Here is a 24,524-nt window from a genome sequence, read left to right on the forward strand (position 1 = left end):
TTCCTCCTTTATGTGAGAAGACCCAATGATCCAAGAAACCACACCACACACGTTATGCAGTGGATGTTTGGTATCATACATGTAGTTTAATGATGTAAAACGCTCTCTTCCCTTTTCAGGGGTATGCTGAATGTACTAATTTATACATGTTTGGGGATGCGGAGAAGAAGGAAAGGTTCACGTGTGCTCACTGTATTATAATTTAATTATATATCTAGTTTCTATGCGTTATTCTAGATCGTCACTAAGCTTTTTACATAAAAATATTTCACAACATATAAACACGAGGTATGATCATCGTTATCTAACGCTTCCAAACTCTTCTGCTTTCATTTCTGCAGTGATGGGTCTACGACTTGAAATGTACATATTCAACCACGCAGCCTGAAACCCCATTTCATAGACCGCCTTTAAAAGTGAAGCCACAGCGCTTAGTGAGAGGAGACTGTGTCGACTTCGTTTAAAAGTTGTAATGAAAAATGCGATAGGAAATGAAAAGAAGGAGAGAAAAAAAGAATGAAAAGACGTGCAGCCATTATTCCCGATAAGTTTGCTAAATTGCAGATTTCGGTTGAAAAGTCAGCTCATACTCACTATATTATATATATTATCTATGCATATATATACATGTGTGTGTATGTCAGTGATGGGTTTAATATTCTTATTTCGAGAGCTGGCAGTAATTCATGACGTTAAACTTCGCGTCTTTACTTATCACTCTCCACAGAGTTAAGTTTAGCTGTGTCCCGAGGGAAGGTAGATTGAAGTCCTTATCTGACAGTTTTCAATTCTTCCTTCTCTCCTATAGTATTTTCAACTTCTTGTGTGACACTTGGTGTACAGTTGACAGCTCTATGCAAGCTCTGATTCTTCCCACGTGACACGTAGGTGATTTCCCCTCCATGAAGTAGCTAGGAAAAAGTGCATGGGTTGTCAATTTTTTAAAGCAAGTACAATTCACTATCATGAATGTTAGTAAACTTTTTTTAATTGCAAGTCCTGCAATAGTATAAGAATCAACAGTTTAGTTTCAAACTGTAATTTAGTCAACCTAAATTAGTATCTTCATTAACAAGAATTTATGTGTAAAATAAGAATCTCGTATATGTCAATATGTTTATGACATATGTACGAGAAAAAGTGCTCGATAATTCACCAGGTCAACACAGTTTAAATAATCAGGATTATACTTATTTTAAAGTGATCTATGCACAAAAGAGATAAACAAAATTATTTCATGTTTTTACTGAAAGAGACAAGACGGTGAATGCAGACTGTGCTCTGTAGACATTTCTCTCTTTTACCAAATATTTATTAAAGATGACAGAGTTACATATGATTTCACTAATCTAACTAATTCACTAGATATCTATCTTGTCAAGATAATATTTTGTTGTTGTTTTTTTTTCTCCATGGAGATGAGTACTTTGACCCTTTCATGGACTAAACATGTTATATCCTGTTGGCGACTCGGGTCTCAGCTTGAAACCACGGTCTGTCTACTAATACCGACTTTTTCTTTCTTTTTACTACCATAATAGCTTGTCGCTGTACGAGAAGAAAGGGGTAATTTAAACCAGTGAAGGGAAAAGTGTGGTAGCAGTGATTGTCGAAGTGTGGAAAATTATATTTCCTATTACCGCCCCAAAACAACCGGCCGTCACTCTTATGTCCTTTATTGATTTGTTTTCCTAAGAAAGCACTCAAATTGTAGGGTTGAAACCTGCTATTTGAAGACTCTTTTTTTTACTTACCTTAAACAAGAAAGCCAAAACTTGTGCTTATGCCTGTAATGACTGGTTTCACTTATTCTTCACACCATGAGTTTTATAAAACCTTTGTCGTCTAAAACTACTCAACTATTTAATTCTTAAATAAGAGAAGCTACTCTATTCGTGTGTGGGCTCTATAAGGATATTGAACATGGAGACGTAATAAGTTTTATTTTATATAAAAAAATGTCAACAAGCTTGATTTCCTACCTAATTTCTTATTAACAATGGCGTAATATTATCTAAGTCAAAAGGTAATGATAATTTAGAAAAGTCATTTCTCTCTTTTTTGAAACTTTCCAGTATGTATTCTTTACAATCGACGCAGGTAAAAATAAAAATACAGCAGTTATAAGAACATATACGAGTTAAAGTAAAGAAGAACGTATAACGGCTACATCCAGTGCCAACGAGGCCTTTCGACCATTGCCAAAGCTCACAAGAATTGCTGGGATACTACAGACATAGATAGTATTAGTCAAATCGCCATATATATTATCATTTTCTTGATTGGCAACTGTTTTAATGCGAACTGGATTAAGTTGGTGAATAGTAAATTTTATTAATTTTAAGTCATCACAATTCAGGATTCGGTTTATGATTTGATGACTTATTTATTTTAACAACCAATTTTTTATTACTCATATTATTCAATCAATTATTTATTTTACTTAAATTAACGTTTCTCATCTTACAGAAGAACTGACGAATCGGTCAGTAAGCTAGTCTCTCTCTCTCTATTTCCTACCCCGGAGCTGACCAAGGTCTACAGAGTCAAAGGGAGAAAACTACATTATTAATTATGAGAACTTATAAGAAAAAAATAAGGATGGGTAAAAAAAATATATTATCCACACTATACCTGTTATATAAATTGCCGACAAGGCATTTCGCTCAATACCAAGGCACATCAGGCCGGCTGGGATATGACAGACATGGCAATAATCGAGACGCTATTTAGATCATCAGTTACTTGAAGAACAACTACATCTGTGTGAACTAGATTAAATTAGGGAACTGTAATTCTTTATCAATTTTATCATCTCAGTATTGAAATTTGAAGTTTTGAAAATTATTTTGGGTGATAAGAGAATAAGCGCCTAACTGTGTCACTGGAACATATTTCATTATCAGATGTGTAACGATATCAAAGTCTTACGTTTTTCCCAATTGAAAAAACAACAAAAAGCAAAAACATTTTTTAGCAAACGTTTGTGTTCTTGCTGGTGAGTGTCAAGTGGAACGAACAATACGCACCATCAAACAGTTGCTGTATAAAAACTGAATTAAAAGGGTTAATTTCTTTTTGTATATCTTTACAATATTTATTCATATGAAAATGCACTACTACAGCAAATTTTCTATGGTATATTTCTAGTAATAGTATTGTTGTATTGGGGAACTTATTGGATATTCATTTTTTGTTAGTGTGTGTTACATTAATTTTGCATCTACAAAATTAAAAAAAAAGGAATGAAATTCAATTTATTTGAAATTTTAAACTGGCCATGCTTTGTATTTCAAACATTTCTGTGTTGTTATGCAGTAAATTTGAGTGAAAGGTTGAAATAAAAACTTTAAAAAACCAGTGAAGTATTTTGAATAGTACCATATTTTTATAGATGAGTTTTTAGCGCCTGTAGTAGAATGTTGTATATGATGCGTTAACTTTCCACGCACAATTTCGTAGTGTCTTGAAGATTCGTTTAAAAGGTAAAGAAATGTCGTTATTTAAAGATGGTATTGTTTTTTTAGCCTCCTGGTGCGACTTCGTGTATTTTCTTATATCGATTAATACATGAACTATCCCTTTGAAAAGTTTTAATAGAAATATATCGTAGGACATTTCTTTAGTTTTAGCACTTGTGGTTCCAAAGATTTTAATAAGTGTGTCCAGTAAAAGATGCGTTTCTTACACTAAGATATGTTTTACTGAGTATGTAAAATATGTAAAGATTTTCTCTTAACTTTAGGTAACTCAAAATGTACTGAGTTTTCTCGTATCTAGTCGAGTGAATTGAAATAGTTTTTTCACAACGTCACAAAGGAAATGTATAAAGATTTTCTTGTAACTAAATGAAAAAGTTATCTACGAATTAGCTCTTAACTAGGCGACTATAATCTAAACACATTTTTGTTTTCAAACTAGGTGACTAAAATGTATAGTGAAAACTTCGGGACCAGTAGCTCGACAAATGGTAACTACTGGTAAGTTGTTTCGATTATTTGTAATTAAGCACAAAGCTACACAAGGGGATATCTGTGCTCTGCCCGCCACGGGTATCGAAACCCGGATTCTAGCGTTGTAAGTCCGCAGACATACCGCTGTGCTACTGGGGGGGGGGGGTTGTTTCGTAGCCTGGCCACTTAAAAACGTACTATTTTTTGTCGGCGGCGTTTTGCTTGGGCAATGTTAGTTTCTATAGTATAATGTTTAATTTGATAAAATATGTTGAGTGACTTCCATGTTTCAACATTTTCCTGCATTAATCTTCCTTGTAAGCATTTTAATTTCTTCATATTTCAGAATGTAATATTTGTAAAAGGAAAAAAAAAGAAGGAAACCATTTCTCTAACTGGACATCATTTACAGCCATTCGAAAGATTAGAAGAGAGACAATGTTGGTACCCGATTCCTCGAGACTATTCACTTAGCAACCATTCCCAAACATGTGCAGAGTGTTAATGTGACTGTTACGCCCGTACGCAATATTTCGCTGTGGTTCAGTAAACTAATTAAAATCAAATGATACACGGACCATCTACATTTGCCTCCAGTGCCTCGATGGTAAGTCTGAGTGCTTATCACGCTAAAAATATTGTTTCGATACCCGTGGTGAGCAGACTATAGGTGGCCCATTGTGTACTTTTGCTATTAACAACAAACAAATATATATATAAAAAAAACACTTATATTGTAATTTGTTTGACAGGTGTCATCTGGCGGTAAGTAAGAAATTAAAATACAGAATGAAAGCTTTCGAGCCGTAGATTTAACAGCTATTCACATTGATTTAAAATATAGTTTCCTTAATCATGTTATTTCATATCATCGTTATTAGTTTTATAAATATACTTCATGTGTAAAGTTTAATAATAAATATAAAAGTTAGTAGACAATGAGTTATATAAGTTTTCAAGTTTCGATATTTTCCCATGTTAACATGATAAGTTTGTGTGTGTGTGAGAGAGAGAGAACCAACTACCTAGAAATGGAAGGTGTGTGGATATATTTATATAGCTGAATATACTCAAAATTAAAAAATATAACCAGCCAATCTGGTATTTCCGATAACATTATTGTTGCAAACTTTGCAAAAATGATGAACTTAATTGGAGTATATATCGTTTAAAGCCTCGTGGTTGTGGTACATCGATAAAACACGTAAGAAAATATTCTAGTATAAATATTTAATAAACAAGTGTACTACTGTTTCAACTTAATTTTGGTATTTTTCAGTCTTCTTATAAAATTCTGACAGTAGTATACTAAATAAAAATTAAACAATTCAAGTTCGTTGTTTTGGTGCTTTAAGTGTTTTTGTTGTTGTTTTAAGAAAAGCATAAAATAATTTCGAAGGATAATAAAAGTGGTGTGAATAAATTGTTCACACTCCTTTAATATCTTGCAGTTTAATGCGGCATTTTTCAATATTTAAAAACTATTATAACTGGATTAAATAAGTTTTATGATTAAAGCAAGGTGAAACTTTCTTTAGGTTATAATTTGCTTATGTTATTATTTTATAGGTAAATTGATTTCACATTTATATAAAAAAGTACATTTCTGAATATAGACCATTTTAAAATAATGACCACATTTGCTCGATATTCAATATGCTAAAGTAAACAAGTATTTGGGAATTCATCCCTTGATTTTTAAAAACAAAAGTCACTGATGCCTGCCACCAGTGGCACAACGGTATGTCTCCGGACTTACAACGCTAGAAACCGGGTTTCAATACCCGTGGTGGGCAGATCACGGATAACCTATTGTGTAGCTTTGTGCTTAATTACAAACTAACACATTCTTTTCTGACTCAACAGTTGGATTTTACTGTCACTCTTAAAACGCATCCGTGATTCCAAAGTGCGGAGCGCGATTATATTTTTTTGTCGGAAATGGACATGAACCTCAGATCCACATTTCGGCTCGATAAGCACTGAGCAACGGTCGCCGCACTACAGTTCAAAATAAATAAACTATACATATTAACATATGTATAGTTATATAAAGCTTATCATTCTAAATCCTTATTCAGCAAGGAACTCGTGTTTAATGGTTTTACTTTGTACTGTTGCTCTAGAGTTCGTATCAAAAACTAAAATCCTTGTTTAAACTGTTCAGCATCCTCTGATGGAATTCTAATGAATGATTGATGTACTTTCGCAGGGTACCCGAAAGTGTTCTGTTTCAAGAGTAAATATAACCAAAATTAAGAGTAACACATATTTTTTATTTCTTGCTTTTAAATTTCATATGCCATACTGTGTTGTAGCCTACAGAGTGCATAATTCATTCTTCTCGTGAGTCATGGCATGCGCACGTCTTATTGACATCACAACAGTACAAATTGATACGTTAAGCGTCCCTTATGTAACGTCATTTTAGTGTCTACTGACTGACAGACAGACAACAGACTACTGTATAGTGATGCGAGTAGTTAAAACAAGTGACCCCTTCTAGGGGGCCTTAATGCACCCTATCGGTAAAATACTTATCAAAACCTTTTATGGCATATTTATTTATTAAGAGAAAGAACTGTCATGTACAGAAAAGAAAATCTTATAACGACTTTTCTAAATTAATCCCAGGTAATATTGTATTGAAATGTGGTAACAAATGTAACCACAATTCATCTTCAGCTGAATATGGTTTCATAAAACATTTGATTGCTTGTATCATAGCTTTGTTTCATGAATATGTTTGTTTTGTAGTGAATCAGGTTTTCGTCATGTATTTCGTTTTTAAAGGAATTTTATTTATATATCGTACAACGCTTAACAACTAAGATTTATATAATGTCATACCGTTAAAAATGACATTAAAAACATTTCCCTTTTTTATTTTTTTTATTTATTTAAAGTAAACTTTAAAAAAAAAAGCACGTCAGGTGGTCCAGTAACTGATCTAAGCCTGTGTTGGATGCCGTCGTGACTCATTAATCTAACACATCACTGATAGCTTCATGTTATGTACGAGCACGGGTTGAGCAGTCATCAATTTTTGTCACTTTAAACAATAACGTAACAGCTGGACCCCAGGTAGTAATTAGAAAACATGAAGTTTGGTATCTCAACAAATCGCCCACATTACGACCCGAGTGCAAAAGCTGGACGAACTCTTCCGGTTTCATGGTCGGCCATTAACGAAAAGATAACAACAAGATGATCACATTACATTAATGTCATGCAATGTTTTATCTTAATGCGAAAACCGTCAGACCCACGATACCACACGCACTGCATTGGTGCAAGTAAAAAATTTGTCGAAACTAATAAAACAGATTTGTTATTTTATAAACTATAGCAAGCACACGTTTTCTTACTTGTTTGATTCATTATCTAGCAATCATCTTCATTAAACACAACAGTAATGACTTTGAATTAATATTTTTTCCTGTTCGGGTTGTTTATAACTAGTCTAATATTTTAATATTTTATTAAGAGAGAAAACATTATGTCGTGTCCCCAAGGTTGTGACGAGTTTGGTATATTTCTCGTAGTCTGAGTTATTATCCTTGCCAGCTATAACTGTTTATTGGATATGATTTTCAGAATATGCAGTTTATGAGTTCGTAACTTTGTACCAATGGTATATTTATGGTATTCAAGTTCCTGATATCCAACAATCACTAGCAGATTAAGGAAACATTTTACAGAGAATAAACTGAATAACAATAATTATTATCGATTGGCTTCTATACTTCTGAACAACTCTAATAATAGCTACTGAAATTGAGAGAAAGTAAAGAAACAAGTATACTTCGCGGAAGACCAAAGAATTAAGTCTATACCACACTCTTAAGTTAGACCAAAGAATTAAGTCTATATCGCACTATTATGTTAGACTAAAGAATTAAGTCTATATCACACTCTTAAGTTAGACCAAAGAATTAAGTCTATATCACACTCTTAAGTTAGACCAAAATCCTAGCGTGATATCTCACGATCATAGTTACCTACGTCAGTGAGTGACAATTTCTATTGTACATATTCAAGGAGAGATTAACTACCAGCTCATGCTGACTTGTACAAACCTCTGTACCAACCATCGCTCCACTTAACTATGATCCATCCTCCAGGGGAAGCGAAAACAAAAGAATATGGCTAAGCAACTTTTCTAAATGTGAGTATCAATGAATGTTTTCGACTGTTCACATCCTGTTCATAAGAACGTTGGCCAAATAAAGAACATCTGCACAAAAAATGTGCCCTAACATACCTGATTATAGAGGTATTAATTCTAAGTTAGGAGATGGTAAAATATAGCAATATTCCAATTTCTACATTTTCAGGTCATTAAAAACCAGGTTATCAAACCAGCACCTGCATTATTCTTCACAGTTTCTGGAAATGGAACAACTTATGGACTAAGATTTCAAGTGATTCAAGTGACGGGCAATAACTATCGATAAATAGAGTATCCGAATATATTATTTTTAACATCATCTGGCTTTTTTGAGATTCCCAAGTACAAACCATAGAAAAAAGATAAAAAGAAGTAGTTGAAAAGGTTGTACAAAATGTCATATTTTTAAATCAGATAGTTAGTTGATAAACTTATACCTTTAACGTAATCACCATGTTCAAAAGCAGTTGTTTTAATATGAATATTTTGCAGATAACGTTATCAAACAAGAAAATGTAATTATCTTTAGGATAGATTTGCAGCCGATAAACAGCTCGATAGGATTGGACTAACAGCGACTTGTGCGATTTTGTCAAAAAAAACCTTCAATAGTTAAAACTTTGAATTTTTTCACCATATTTTTACATAAAATCTGAAAAGGTAACAATTTTAAACTACCAGTGTATTTTACACGAATCACCAACCGTTTAATCGTTGCAACGTTATATCGATTTGTCGTAAGAGTCGATAATGATGCAAAATTTGTTTGTTTTGTTTATCACAAAGCTGAACAATAGGCTATATATATATATATATATATATATATACTGTTTCCACAGCAGATATCGAACCTTGAATTTTAGCGTTATAATTCATTAAACTTACAAATTAATTACTGGACAACCATGCTGTAAAAGTTATTTTATTTGTACAAACACCTTGGAGTAAAGTGAACATTTTGAGTAAGAACTTTTTTTTACACGAAAAATACAATAATAATATAGCAAATGGTATTATCACTTTGCTGTGAAATAAAGCATGGGTATAAAAGCATTGTAAGTTTTTTCTTGTTTACAGATTGCAACAAGTACAAAACTGGCTCGAAGTGATTGACAGGTTTATGGTCGTCTACTCTAGTGCATACCAAATTTTATTATTCACGAAAGGGGTGTGTTCCAATGTTTAGATAAATTATTGGCAGTGAATTTAACATATCACTGTCAACCTGTCAACTAAGAACTGCTATTCATGTCTTTTATTACAAAAAACAAACAATCAGACTAAGGTCATTAGAACTACGGTCACTTAACTTATCGACTTTTTAATTGTAATAACATGAATTATATATATATATGCCAGTTTCATAAGGATTGAACCTTAAACATTATTGTAAATTTCAATGGTATAAACACAATTTGTTTATCGTCCTCTCCGATAAAAAAAAACAACAGATATATCTGGTTTTGTGATTTAAAGGATTACATCAATAACACTTGCAAGGTAAGCCGGATTTTCGTAACAGTTTAACTGATAAACTCAATAACAATCTACTTTAACAACTTATAAATTAGTCACTAGGCTTCAATAAGGTAAACAATAACTGTCCAACATTCATTCGTGTATCTTTAAAAATATCAACTTAACTGACGCATTTTAAACTGAATAATATATGTTCTTATTATTAATCCTGTTTTCTTCAAACATACAGACTCTCTCCTGTATTTTAGAAAGAATGGGTCTAGTTCTAAGCAAGAAACTGACCCTTTACTGGTCGAACTTTTTTAACTCTCCACAAGATAAATTAAGTTCAAGCTAGTTGATGTTAAAATTTGTTTTTACTGTATTACTTTGTTAAGCAAACTCGTTTTAAATATTTAGATTGACACCTGAAGTAGTAAATTTATCTAACAGGAAGTAGTAAACAGCTGATGAAGTGTAGTTATTTCAAATACACTTCATCCTATTAAATTTCATAGAAATGGAAGACAATATTTAAAAATATATATTTTTTAATTCCCCCTTGTTCACAATGCGTACCTATTTTGTTGGTTTGTTTTTAGAACAAAGCCGCATTGAGATATCTGATGTGTACACCGCGGGGAATCGAACCACGGACTTTAACGTTGTAAGTCCGTAAATTTACCGCTGTCCCACCGAGGGATATGCGTACCTATAGAAGTAGGAATTGACATTGAAATGGGCATATTATTATATAACACCTTCAAGGGATGAATGCGCGTTCACTTCCTTGTGAATTTGGCCACTTTTTACTACGTAGCTATTTTGTCTGTCTCATGTATGAACCACTCGAGAAACATTTCCATTAAAAGATACAACAGAGTGCTTATAGCTCTAGTATTAATTAGACATTTATGGCAATACGTACCTAGACTCAGTTCCTTATCACAAGTCATGGATCTCAACGAGAAGATTCAACTAATGAGTAACCCATAGCTACTTTCTAGACCAAATATCACAATATAATCGTAATTGATGTGTTTAGAGTATATCCTTTTCAGCCTCTTTTTTTACGTAAGTATGTTGTTTATGTCTTTTATTCCAAGTGCTACAGAAGGTTAATCAGACTTTATTTAAATGATTTATATGTATGCTAATACGGTAGCATGTTTCCACAAATACGAACCATGGTGATTCAGGAGACTTGTTTTGCTCTCCATATGGTTGATTCATGGCGATCATCCGACAGTGCCAAGCTTAGATTTATGGACGAGAGAGGCTTTAATACAATGATATTACTAAACGTTGTAGGATATAGAGCCAAGGGACACAATGTGTCGAAGTTAGGAGCATTCTATGTTCTCCCTGAAAGCAGAAAATTTCGCGTAACAGAGCATTTAAGACAGTAACGAGCTCCAAAACCATGCACCCAAATCAATTCTGGATCAATGTCCTCATCCCAGAACAAAGGCTCTAATAGCTAAAGAAACTAGAATTCCTCATAGCCATTGTGGTGAAGTTGTAGATATCTTCTAATACCGTTAACAACATAATAAACAAGGATTTATAGATGCCAAAGACTCACAAGCCAAACTTTCGTTAATTTCCAGCCACACCACAAAATCAATGGCTCTTCTCTTGAAAAGAATTGCAGAAAATCTACAATCACATCATTCGATCGTATACCTGCCTAATCCATTGATGCAGTTATTTTGGATTTTTATGCCTTTAGTTTGCCCATATATGGATGTGTGATCTAAAATTGACCTCGCCGTCCTTCGCAGAAGTTTGGCAATAGCGCATGCGTCATCATGGTCATCAGAATGAACATAATCGATAATGGAAGAGGTTGTTTCAAGTGTTGTTCGAAACCCGAAATATCGTTCTTATAAAATGTGATTGCCGGCCACTACACAAGCATACTTTATCCTAACTAACCATTCTCACATTACATCATCAGCATTATGATCTCATGCTTTCTGTGAAACTACTGCTTTCAAACTGCCTAGTAACAAAGAAATAACTGTAACTTAAACCGTGAAACTACTGCTGCCAAACTATCTGGTAACAAAGAATTATTCTAACTTAAACCGTGAAACAACTGCTGTCAAACTATCTAGTAACAAAGAAATAACTGTAATTTAAAAATGTAACTACTGCTGCCAAACTATCTGATAACAATTAATTATTCTAACTTAAACCGTGAAACTACTGCTGTCAAACTATCTAGTAACAATTAATTATTCTAACTTAAACCGTGAAACTACTGCTGTCAAACTATCTAGTAACAAAGAAATAACTGTAATTTAAACAATGTAACTACTGCTGCCAAACTATCTGGTAACAAAGAATTATTCTAACTTAAATTGTGAAACTACTGCTGTCATGCTATCAGGTAACAAAGGAATAACTGTAATTTAAACAATGTAACTACTGCTGCCAAAGTATTTGGTAACAAAGAATTATTCTAACTTAAATTGTGAAACTACTGCTGTCATGCTATCAGGTAACAAAGGAATAACTGTAACTTAAACCGTGAAAGTAATGTTGTCAAACGATCTGGCAACAAAGAAATAACTCTAATTTAAACCATGTACTTATTGCTGCCAAATTGTATGATGATAGCAAAATAACGCAAACTATACTCTCTAGGCTGTAGAGCATACGTGTATAACTTTTAGCTTTATCAATATTTATGAAAATGCCGAAATTTTGTTAAACACCGAGAGAGCAGTTCTGTGCTTGTGATCTTGATCTTTTGAAACTACCACATTGCAGAAAAGCCGGAACCTTATCTCACTTAATAGCTTAAATAACCTGGTTACTGTCATTTGTGACGAAGATTTTAGTTGTAGAACATAACAGCAAAGTCCAAAAAAAAAAGGATTAATTAACGGATGAATTCATAGAATTCCTAAAAAATATCGGGAAACTTTAAGTGGCCTAACAATAATGTTACCGAAACATAATTTTTGTTAAGAGTGGACACTCATTTTGAAACAAGATTCAGTAAAAAAAAACAAAAAAAAAAACACAAAAGTCTCAATTTTCTGATTCGTTAAGAAGAATTAAATAAATACACGCAGAGTCTGTGACGTATCTAACATTGCTAAAAATTGCTCTACAGTATTAGGTAGAGTAGGTTATATTGAACTAAAGGCCCTGTGAACTGCATCTACACGGAGTGTAGTATTGGACAACGTTCCGATAACTGTGCTCATAAAATACTGTTTACACTAGACAGCAAAAACTTGCTTGACGTTAAATTTTGGGCCGGCGTGGCTAGTTGTTAGCGTGACTGGCTGTGGATCCGAAAATCCATGGTTCGTAACCCATTGGTGTAACATAGCGCTCTTCACTTTGGGGCTGTAATTAGAGTAGCCCAAGAGTTGACTAATTGCCTTCCTTCTATCTTATCAGTTCAAAATTACGAACGGCTAACGCACTTAGTCTTTGTGTACGCAAACAAAAGATTGTATTAATAGCGCTATCTAGTGGCATTAACCAGAATTAATCATAGCTTTGTGTGATACTTCAATATTTAACTGCGTTTTAGTGACATAAGTAGAACATAATATCACTTCTAGCTTCTAGTAAATTGTTGTAAAATTTCGCAATATTTCACTAGTTCTCGGAAAAAAAACGCTTATTTTATTTATATGTTAAGATTTCCGCAAGTTAGGTGGAAACAATAAATAACGAAGACATTATGTGATCTAGTGCAGTAAAGGAAACATTTTTCAAATCCCGCCCATTTCATAGTTTTGCTAATGAAAGATCATATATTATTTTCTTACTGTTACAGCTTAAGATAAACCACAAAAAGTAGCACAAATAAATGTCATTATGTTAAAACTAAAATGTTGGTGTCTATTTATCTCGTTTGCACTGTAAAAAAAAACAATTTTTACAAGAGTATAATTTAAAAAATTAGATCTAAATGGTAGTCATTTAGAACTCTCTGTTTACTTTACATTCTGTGTGATGTCAGCACTAAATTTTTCAGCTAAAACAAAAGCGAGGTCTTTAAAAAGAAAATAATTTATTCTAACACTCACATGTCATGGTTAGAACTTTCTAAATAGTACATCTACAGTGTTTATTCATTTATATCTTACAACTCTCCTAATTTCAATGATTTATTTGCAGATTGCAATTTAACGGTGAAAATTATCCATTTATAACAGGCTGTTCCGTTAAATGAGCGTCTTGTTCAAAGTGCCAGTTTTCATTTTCATCACACTCGCAGTAGTTTCCTGTCGTTTAAATGAAATCATTTGTTTACATAAAGCTCCTGCGGCCCGTTGATTTGAATTCTCTCTCAAAGGCAACACTCGCATGAGAGTATTCCACATTACCGCGTGCAAGGCACGTGATGGACAATAGCAAACAATGTGGTCGTGTTAGATATGGCGAGAGAAAGTCCATGCTGGTTTGTTATTTCATTTCTGAAGGCTATTTTGGCAAGCGGCAGTGGTCCGCACGAGCTTTCCTCTTGGGATGAATTTTAATAAAGTTGTTCAAATATCATCGCTTAAAGCCATTATCGCCTCCGCGCAGTTGAGATGAAGGAATCATTCAATCTGATAAACTGTAAACGAGACCACGCTTTTATTATGTTCTCCATCTCTAATGTCTGACGGGTCCGCAAACAATCAACCTTTTTTAATTTTCTATGGATGAGTCGGCTGTTGGTTGGACGACAGATATCACAGAGCCCAGGAGCTCCGGATGAAAGGTGCCCACGAAGTCTTTGTCGTCGTATAATACTTCTCAAACTATATATAGAGAGAAGTTATCTTAAGAAATGTCCTTATGCCGAGACAGTGTTTCTCTTGTATTAACACCCCTTGGGGCTAGCTGCTAGTGCCATTTCTGTGAATTTCTAAAAAGCCCTCGACGGAGTGTGTATAAACACATGGACCTATCCTTCCTATGGTATGATTTGATAGGCCAGACTGGGAAAGAATATAAGCCACAAAAACAAAATACCATTTCCTGAGCCATCTTCTGCTCAAGCTTGAGTGGCGTTTATAACCGCGCGATATTAAACTTGTTCTTCTCTTGTGTACTTTCACCTGACAGAAAAGAGACATCACGACGTCACACCTTGATGAACGTTACACTTTTGTTTGCACGTGACTCCAGCAAGTGAGACTTATTACTTTTGAGTTTGATCGAGCTCAAGACGTAACTACGTTATCGAAACAAGATAAAAGTACCATTGTCGTGTCTTGTGAAAAGTGATTGACTTTGCCCTTATTACAAAGCTCAGTAACAGGAACCAAGAATGCGAACATTTCTTCTAGCAAACTTTTGAACACTGATAAAAACTTCCCTACTTAAACATGTTACTTCGCGAGAGTTCAAAATACACAGTAACAATGCCAAAACACATCATATACAAACATTGAAACTCAGTTAAAAGAAGAAAACAAGGAGCGAGCGCCAGAGTTACAAGTATATATTTCGAATATACAACATATATTTGAATATCCACAAGAATTATTGATAGTTATTGTGATAAACCTTAAGATGTTCCAACGTTAACAATTTTACAATTGCTTGTTTGTTGGTTTCAGAATTTTCGTGCGACGCTACACAAAGGGCTACTGAGCATAATCATTTATAATTTTAAGCTGAGTAGAGGGAAATAACTTAGCCAAGCACCCACCGCCAACTCTTGAGCGACTCTTGTCTGACCGAATTTCTATAGTGAGATTTAACCATCACTCTTATAGCGCACTCATGGCCCCAAGGTATTAGTAGCGATTTTACAGTAACTGATCGTGAACCATGAAACCCTAAATTCACATATTAAGCACTTAAAAATAGACCCAGATCGGCCAAACAAATTTATGCACTTTACACTTTTGTAAAGAATGAGCAGTTACTTTAGTAAGTAACATACAAAATATATGGAAATATATTTCTATCTCACAGAAGAATGGCTTAAATAATGTCTAAACCTAGATTGAATGATGAATATAATCCATATATTATCTTGCTAAAAGATGAAGATATTGTCTTTCATAAACAGGATTTATTTTTTCGCTCGTGCCCCCCAGTGGCACAGCGGCACGTCTGCGGACTTACAACGCTAGAAACCGGGTTTCGTTACCCGTGGTGAGCAGAGCACAGATAGCCCATTGTGTAACTTTGTGCATAATTACAAACAAATTTTTCGCTCGTTTCGTGATTATCACCCCTTTACCATCCTCCTTTTAACAATATCAGCTGTTTATATCATAATAATAAACATCTTAACGTTTTACTAATATTAATTATTTAATCATCTGTTTTACTAGTGGCAACATTTTTATCTGCTGTCTTGTAAGTAACAATGTTTTTACATCTCTATTCAGCTGTCTTATGTAGCTTTGCACAACAATCAATAAAGCAGTGTTACCTGCTTGTAGCGTAAGTAGGCTTATGAAGGAATGGATGGAAGGAAGCACAAAGTGTCAGAGATGTTAAAATGTTTGAAACTAGATAGAAAGATAAGTGTTCAGAGGTTATACTTTTACTAACAATTAAGATAAAAACACTACAACAACGATAAAAACTATGAGTTTCATAGAGGAAATAAATCAAACTCGACCAGTAAAATAAAGAAAGTGGACAGAATTGTTGATTAAAACAACAGTAGGTTAATCTTTATTCCTCACAACACGGAGGGGTTTAGAAAACTTACACTTTATCTAATGTTTGTCCTTGTACTGTCCCCGCTTCTTAAAGTTATCCGAGCTTGGACAACTTCATTGGATGTTTGGTCAAACAGTGTCAAGTTAACACACCTATTCCTAGCTGCACACATAATGAATCAGTCTCAGTGATAATTTAACGGAAGTATAAACCTTCATAAGGACAATCCTCTCTGACCAAGCTATAGGTATACTGGCGTTACCTTGACCCCATGCAACTGCCCAATGTATCTTAAGACAGACCCTTGCTGTGTTTAACAATCGGCAAGTTACAGTTGACTATGTCCTGTTCACAAACTTGTTAGATAAACGTGAATATTTACATGTAATTTTTTTTAAATTACATGAATATGGATTGAATAAAACACATTCATAAACTCTAGCTACAGCATGCGTTCCTTGTCCACAAGATCATTACGGTGATCTGTACGGCTTAAAGCAGTGCTTCCGATGCCCAAGAGGGACGTACACAAACACGGGAGCTTCCACATTAAATTCGTGCAAAGGTACGTTTTAGGCACAGCTCAGATTCTAAAAAAGTTTAAATTTGACACGAGATGATGCGTGTTCAGAAATGTTGGTGACAAAATTTGATGATGGAAAATAATGACTTGATATAAGATACTGACCGTTGATCGTGTTTCTCACGTGTTGATCTTTAAACCAACTAGATGTTATTGGATCTCTACACTCTTTACAAATGAGCCAAGGTTTCATGCCTTCAACAGTGATCTACAAATTTGAGTCTGGAGAATCGGAGGTTAACAATAACCTGAATACATCATCGTTAAATATGACAGTTTAAGGTCATATGAATTATTGACCAATGTCACTTCAGTGTATGACCTTTCGCACGTGCAGTGAGACTTGATTTTGTCCTGATTTAGTTAGGATAATCCTCAGTGCTATATTACCAGGACTGTGATCGCCTGGATTAAATAATATAAAACCTTAGACGTTATGAACTGGAGAGAAATCGTAGTTTCAATCTCATAGTTTTTGAACGCTGTGTATATCAACTACATAACCTTTCGTAGTCCGGTGCTCTGAGTTGCTATATTACCAGGACTGTGATCGCCTGGATTAAATAATATAAAACCTTAGACGTTATGAACTGGAGAGAAATCGTAGTTTCAATCTCATAGTTTTTGAACGCTGTGTATATCAACTACATAACCTTTCGTAGTCCGGTGCTCTGAGTTGTAAAAGTACTTACTAGTTGTAGCTAAGCGGTAATCCTTTAGCACTAATGATTTAGAGTTTGCTTGGCGTTCGGGATGTACCTAGTTCGAGCCCTGGTCAAGCAAATGATCATATTACTACAAAAATATTGGCGCCTAACTAGTGGCAGTCTAAAGGGAAATGCGATTTTTTTATTTGAAAACTACAAACGTCAAATAGATGTTGCACTACTTCTTGAGAAATAGGACAGAATCCTGAGTAATTGGAGGTAATTTGCTACAATCTCTGGAACATGAATGTAACTAGTGTAACTAGCAATGCGCTGTCATTGAACTTACTAATTTACTATCAGTCATGTTTCACAGATTGTAGTTAGCAATGTGCTATCAATGAAATACTAATTTGCTTTCAGTCATGTTTCACAGATTGTAGTTAGCAATGTGCTATCAATGAAATACTAATTTACTTTCAGTCATGTTTCACAGATTGTAGTTAGCAATGTGCTATCAATGAAATACTAATTTACTTTCAGTCATGTTTCACAGATTGCAGTTAGCAATGTGCTATCAATAAAATACTAATTTACTATCAGTCATGTTTCACAGATTGTAGTTAGCAATGTGCTATCAATGAAATACTAATTCAGTCATGTACATTGTTATTATTTAATTGAAGTCAATTTCCACAACTTTCTCATTTAACAACGAAATCATTTTCTCATCTGTATGATAAGCATTAACACGTGTTCGATCTCTAGTGATATTACTTGTTTTTCAGTCCGTATACCAAACAATAACTCTTTTTTGTCTTCGTTTCTCATATGTAACTCCTAATATTTGATATGTGATCATTTTGATATTTTTTAGTATAAACAAAATCACTTTTTGTTTTCACTTACGTATAGTTTTTATTTGTTTCATTTAAGCGCAAAACTGTACAATGGGCAACCTGAATTGTGCACACCGCAGGGATCGAACCTCGAATTTTAGCGTTATAAGTCGTCAAACTCGCTGCTGAGCCACCGGCGACCTCATCGCGGTTTTTTGTTTAGTTGCCTCTGTTTGGTATTTTCAACATAAATAGGAAGTTACACTGAAATTTAGAATCTGCTTATACGATTATAAGATTTTTCCTTCATGAAACTAATAGTTGGTAAATTATCATTTTTACATGGTGTATGTTTTCTTTCACATAAAAATATTAATAATGTGGAACCTTTAAACTTCATCTTACATCCTCAATGTTTTGGATGTTTTTATATAAATTGTTTATTTTCAGATGTTAAATTTGGAAATCCATTCAGTAAAAAACTAAAAATTACAACTTACTGCATAGCTTGTTTGTTTGTAATTAAGCACAAAGCTAAACAATGGGTTATCTGTGTTCTGTCCACCACGGGTATCGAAACCCGGATTCTAGCGCTGTAAGTCCGCAGACATACCGCTGTGCCACTGGGGGAGGGCTACTGAGTAGCAAATCATTCATCTGAGCTTTATATGTGTTGCATAATGAAAGGCTTTTTACAAGAAATATTCAACTCATTAAATAGGTGTCACTTTTTTATTTTAAGAATTAAAATATGGTTTACTAGGTATTCAAAGGCAAACAAAACTATGAATGAAACTTAATATTCTATAAAAACAACAATAAAGTTTTATATTATGTTTTTATCTGATATACTTAATGTTTTATGGTAGGAATACTTTTAAAGCTGTAGGTAGCAGTTCATTAAAACAAACACAGAAAACGCCCTCGAGAGGTTCAGCGGCAAATCTGCAGGCTTACGATGCTAAAATTCTGATTTCGATACCCATGGTAGGCAGAGCACATATAGCCATTGTCTAGCTTTGTGCTTAACAACAGCGAAACGAAACATAAACAAATAGTAAATTAATAAATATATATATATATTCCTTACTTGTAAATACTTTTAAGCGTTATTAACTCAACTTACTTGATTGATTAATAAACAGAAAGCACGATGTTCAAATATATCACTATATTAAAAGCTTTTAAAAAATTTAATACAATAATGAACTCACTCCGGCTCCTTTCTCAGCAACAATGGCTTTGTACTCACAAATTTAGCTGAACTTATAAAAATAAATGTTTGTATTTTAACAAGTTTCTCACTTTCTGGGACATTCTTTGTTAAGAGTTAGTTTCAATAAAGAAAAACAGGAGTAGAACGATCTGTTTGTCGTAGAACTAACACGTGTCAACTTCACATGCGTGGCACGCTTTTTGGACATTGTTGGTGCGAAACAATATTCGCGTGTACCTGAGAATGTCATTCTATTCCGGATTTCATTATTGAGCTACCCTCTATGATACAAATGTGATGTATACCTCTAGCTCTTGTTAGTTTCCTGGGTTTCGGCAAAACGTGAAAGAACACACAATCACTCACTTCTGTTCTATAGCGCAGCGGAAGTAGAATGGCTAGAACAGTCTCCGTTAAGGAGTAGAGGTAATTTGAGAGTGTCTATTCATTCAGATTCAAGTTAAAAATACTGTCGCATTATCACCAACCCCCTCCTCCCCTCCCCGAATCTTTCTGTAAATTAGATGCATATATATATACGTCCTTACTGCACAATACCCTTAAATACGTATATAGGGACCATAATTACTCGAGCTTTCATATCTAACGCCTCTTATAGAAAAATGTGAACTTTTCAATTAAGCCAGAAAATGAAAGCACGTGAATTTCATCGTCACTGATCCAGCTAATGTGAACGTGCAGCGCGGTGTGCGGCGAAGGTCTTATAAGCTCTAAAATACAAAAACACAATGCATATGTAGTTTTTGTTTATGTACACTCGTGTACTTTATGTTAGTGTTGGTTCCTTCTAAGTAGTCTTTCATACATGCACGGGTGTATAATGCATAACAGGAAAAACTTTATAAAATGAAACTATATTCATAGTTTCTTGTGTTTTGTTTAAGGCAAATAAATAAAAAGACTGATTGAGTATAAGTTTTGTGATAAAAATCCATATTCCTCCTTACACTATTACGTACTGCTGTTATGGGTATACATAAGTTGGGTTCTGTGTATTTTACTATTTAAAATGGGTATACATAAGTTGGGTTCTGTGTATTTTACTATTTAAAATGGGTATACATAAGTTGGGTTCTGTGTATTTTACTATTTAAAATGGGTATACATAAGTTGGGTTCTGTGTATTTTACTATTTAAAATGGGTATACATAAGTTGGGTTCTGTGTATTTTTCCTTTCTTTTCTGAACGTTGAGAATCAGTGAAAATTCATATCAGACTCCTATGGAGCAACATTTTTTTTGTCTCCTCAGAACATAAATTACACAATTTAGATTAAATGTTGGTGCAATCCAGTTTTTTCTGTTACTAAACTAACTAAACCAACTGATTTAGGTTTTGTATAATAAGTACGTAGTTTCCATCATGGCCATCAGTTGGACGATCGAAGATGGAAGGAGTAGTTTCCATCATGGCCATCAGTTGGACGATTGACGATGGAAGAAGTAGTTTCTATCATGGCCATCAGTTGGACGATCGACGATGGAAGGAGTACTTTCTGGTTTCTGCTCTGGAGCAGGATAATGTTATTAGAAACTGCTATTAACTCTTCTTATTTTGTTGACATATTTGTATTTTTGGTATTTAACTATAAGTTGTAATACGGCCAAGGACTGTTCACAGAACGTGTGATTTAGATTCACTGAATTAAAGATTCAGAGAACATAAAAAAAATGGATGAAAATTTCAATACGTTAATTACACTTTAGTGTAAAGTATAAAGTCACATGATTTCAAAACCGTAATTTCTATGCGTGAGTCCTTGTATGCTTTGAAAACTTCAGGCAACTATATGGCTCAGTACGACAGTTTTTTTCCTTCCATCGTCGATCGTCCAACTGATGGCCATGATGGAACTACTTCTTCCATCGTCAATCGTCCAACTGATGGCCATGATGGAAACTACTTCTTCCATCGTCAATCGTCCAACTGATGGCCATGATGGAAACTACTCCTTCCATCGTCAGTCGTCCAACTGATGGCCATGATGGAAACTACTCCTTCCACCGTCAGTCGTCCAACTGATGGCCATAATTAGGCACGATTGCGCGACACTTGCAACACAACAAGATGTTACGAAGAGCGACGAGGTCAGTTTCAGACCACACATCTTGACAAACTTTCGACAGGTTTTCAACAGTGCACGAATATCGGTTTCCATGATAGAGATTAAACAAATAGAAGCCCATGGATGCGAGTCATGTGACTCCATAGATATGTCGGATAAAAATGCAGTATGGCATAAAAAACAATTGTATTCTCTGACTTGACGCCTAATTTTAATGCAGCCATACATGCAAAAATATCGTCATGCAATTGTAATCATACACTTTCAATATGATTACGTTCTTTTTCTTCTGATAAAAAATACCATTGTACAAAAGCCTGAGCTAACATGTTTTTCTGGTTTACCTAATTAACAATATTTATGCGTTTACAATCTTTCGATCTCAATCAGGATGAGCTAGCTATTGAAAATTTGCCCAAGCTTTCACTTTTATTGAAATATTTATATAATAATCTTACAATGATCTAAATCTAAAACCTGGTTCTTTTAATGAAGATGCAAAAAAATATTTTTCTACAATATTATTCACACGAGTCATTATAAAGAAACCCCTATATTTAAAATGGTTATATCTAAAATGTAACTATCGTACTGAGAAACCGTTATTTAGTGAAATGTGTGTATGTGTGTCTGTGTGGTGGGGGGGGGGTGATTATTAAGAAACTACCATGTTTAAAACGGTTATATCTTTAAAATATTTTTCCTCGGGGAGCGAAACTTTGCTACAGGCACATTGCAAAGCGTAAGTTTTTATTCAGGAAAGTTTGTAAGTCAAACTATACTGCATACATAAATAGCTTTTCTTTCAAACTAGAGATTTTCTTCTTTCCTTTTTCTTTCTCTCTCTCTCTCTCTCTCTTTCTTTCAGCTTTAAAAGATTGGTGAATCGAATAAAATGTGTGTCAGTGTGCAGGATATTATGAGAATCAATGAACTCTTTTCAAAACAGACTATGCTTGTAACAGTTACATCTTGGGATTCAGAATTACAGAATAACAGAGAACATATTGAATAAATGCTGTGAAATTTTGTGAAAGACGGTGTACCAAGCTCAAGCCTTCCCGCATAAAAGGTTTGTTTCTCATTGTACCTCTGATAAACATTCGTTCGTCTAGGGTAATTAGTTTTAATGTATAATCATTTTTAACTAGATTTTTCTTTATAGTTACCCCGTATTTGACTAAAAAACAGCATCTCAATACGTCAGTCATAATTAAATGTTGCCCAGAACGTACTTGAAACAACAGTCACAAAACAGAGGCCTCTGTAAAAAGACTGGAGCTTTTCTTTGTATCTATCATAGGTTTTTAGATTAAAACAAATTAGATTATTCTTAGTTTGGATACTTTATACCGTTAACTTCAATACACTATACATAATTAGTAATGGGCAAGGAAGTGAACTGTAAATGCTTTGTTTTGAGTTTTAACTTGCATACACGCGTAGTTATATGTGTTAGGTTATGAACAGATAGGTAGTTAGGTTGAAGCGAGAACCAGAGGTTCTAGGGAAGTATGAAAATAGATGTAGATGTTCAAGGTACGTTACCAAATAAAATGCAAAATATTGAACAAGCAAAGACATAGGTATCTTTATTAAAATCTGTACAACTAACATTTATGCACAAAGAATGTTATTATAATCAATAGACATGCGATAAAATAGTGAGGTAAAAAATGAAACTGTGAAATATAATGATATTTGAATTTATTGACCCATAAAGTCCAGTATGATATAAAACACGCTGAACTTATTGACCCATACAATCAAGTATGATATAAAACACGTTAAAGTTATTGACCCACACAATCTAGTATGATACAAAACACGCTGAACTTAGTGACCCATACAACCCAGTATGCTATAAAACACGCTGAACTTATTGACCCATACAATCCAGTATGATATAAAACACGCTGAACTTATTGACCCATACAATCCAGTATGATATAAAACACGCTGAACTTATTGACCCATACAATCCAGTATGATATAAAACACGCTGAACTTATTGACCCATACAATCCAGTATGATATAAAACACGCTTCTTTGACTGGCGCAGAGAAAAGTAAAACTTTGTTGGAGACTTGAAAAGCAAAACTGATTTATCAGAAAGAACAAGACTCGAACTCAGATGGCTCACACTGTAACATCAATAATAATGTGGTGAGTATAAACAAAAATCAGGTACAGTAATCTACTTACAGGACCAATGTGCTACTTCTGTTCCCGCTTTTAGCAACTAAGCACAGGATGAACATCAAATGGTTAATACTGCCAATACTTGTCACCTATAAGATATTGAAGGACACTATATTTCACTACTTCTGCAATAAAGCTACAGCTCTAAGAAGGCTGTTGAGAAGTTGGCCACAGGTGCACTTGTTTCTTGGAAATAATACAGAACTGAAATGTTTTGATACATAGATGTATGTATAAATGAATTATGAGTTAGAGAACACAATCTTATACTAAATTTAAATCAATTTAAACTTTAAATCCTAAGACTTGTGATCTCAGAATTAACCTTTGATTTTAGGCAGTTTGCTCATGGCACGTGATGTCATAATATAATGCAGGACAACGTATGCAGACCTCAGTCACCATAATGTGACTAACAGTTAAACTGACCTGAAAAAACAGTTCAAAATTGTTTCACAACATAGCGGGCAAATAGTACACAAAAAACGCCTCTACAGGGACTACACGAAATATACATCGATAAATCAGTGACAATGATATTGAAACAGATTAAAAACAATTAAAGTTAAACCAATTGAAACCATATAATAATAATACAATAACTTCAAAAATAACTATAAATTACACAGAGTACACAACTAATCAATATGCATATGTAAAACTGCGAACTCATGACATTAATACAGAACATAATAACAGTTAATACTCTAGCTCCTGTTCCT

General features: G+C 34.0%; 1 protein-coding gene across 1 annotated transcript in view; it reads left to right on the forward strand.

The window, feature by feature from the left end:
- Positions 1–3,973, forward strand: part of LOC106460104 (transcription factor SOX-14-like) — a 53,276-nt gene extending 49,303 nt beyond the window's left edge. The window contains exon 2 of the mRNA XM_013919791.2: positions 3,922–3,973. The gene's annotated coding sequence lies outside the window, so the exon portion shown is untranslated. The remainder of the gene's footprint in view (positions 1–3,921) is intronic.
- The last annotated feature ends 20,551 nt before the right edge of the window (positions 3,974–24,524 follow it).

This window comes from Limulus polyphemus, unplaced genomic scaffold, assembly GCF_000517525.1.
Source record: "Limulus polyphemus unplaced genomic scaffold, Limulus_polyphemus-2.1.2 Scaffold32, whole genome shotgun sequence".
In the NCBI taxonomy this organism is placed as follows: Eukaryota; Metazoa; Arthropoda; class Merostomata; order Xiphosura; family Limulidae; genus Limulus; species Limulus polyphemus.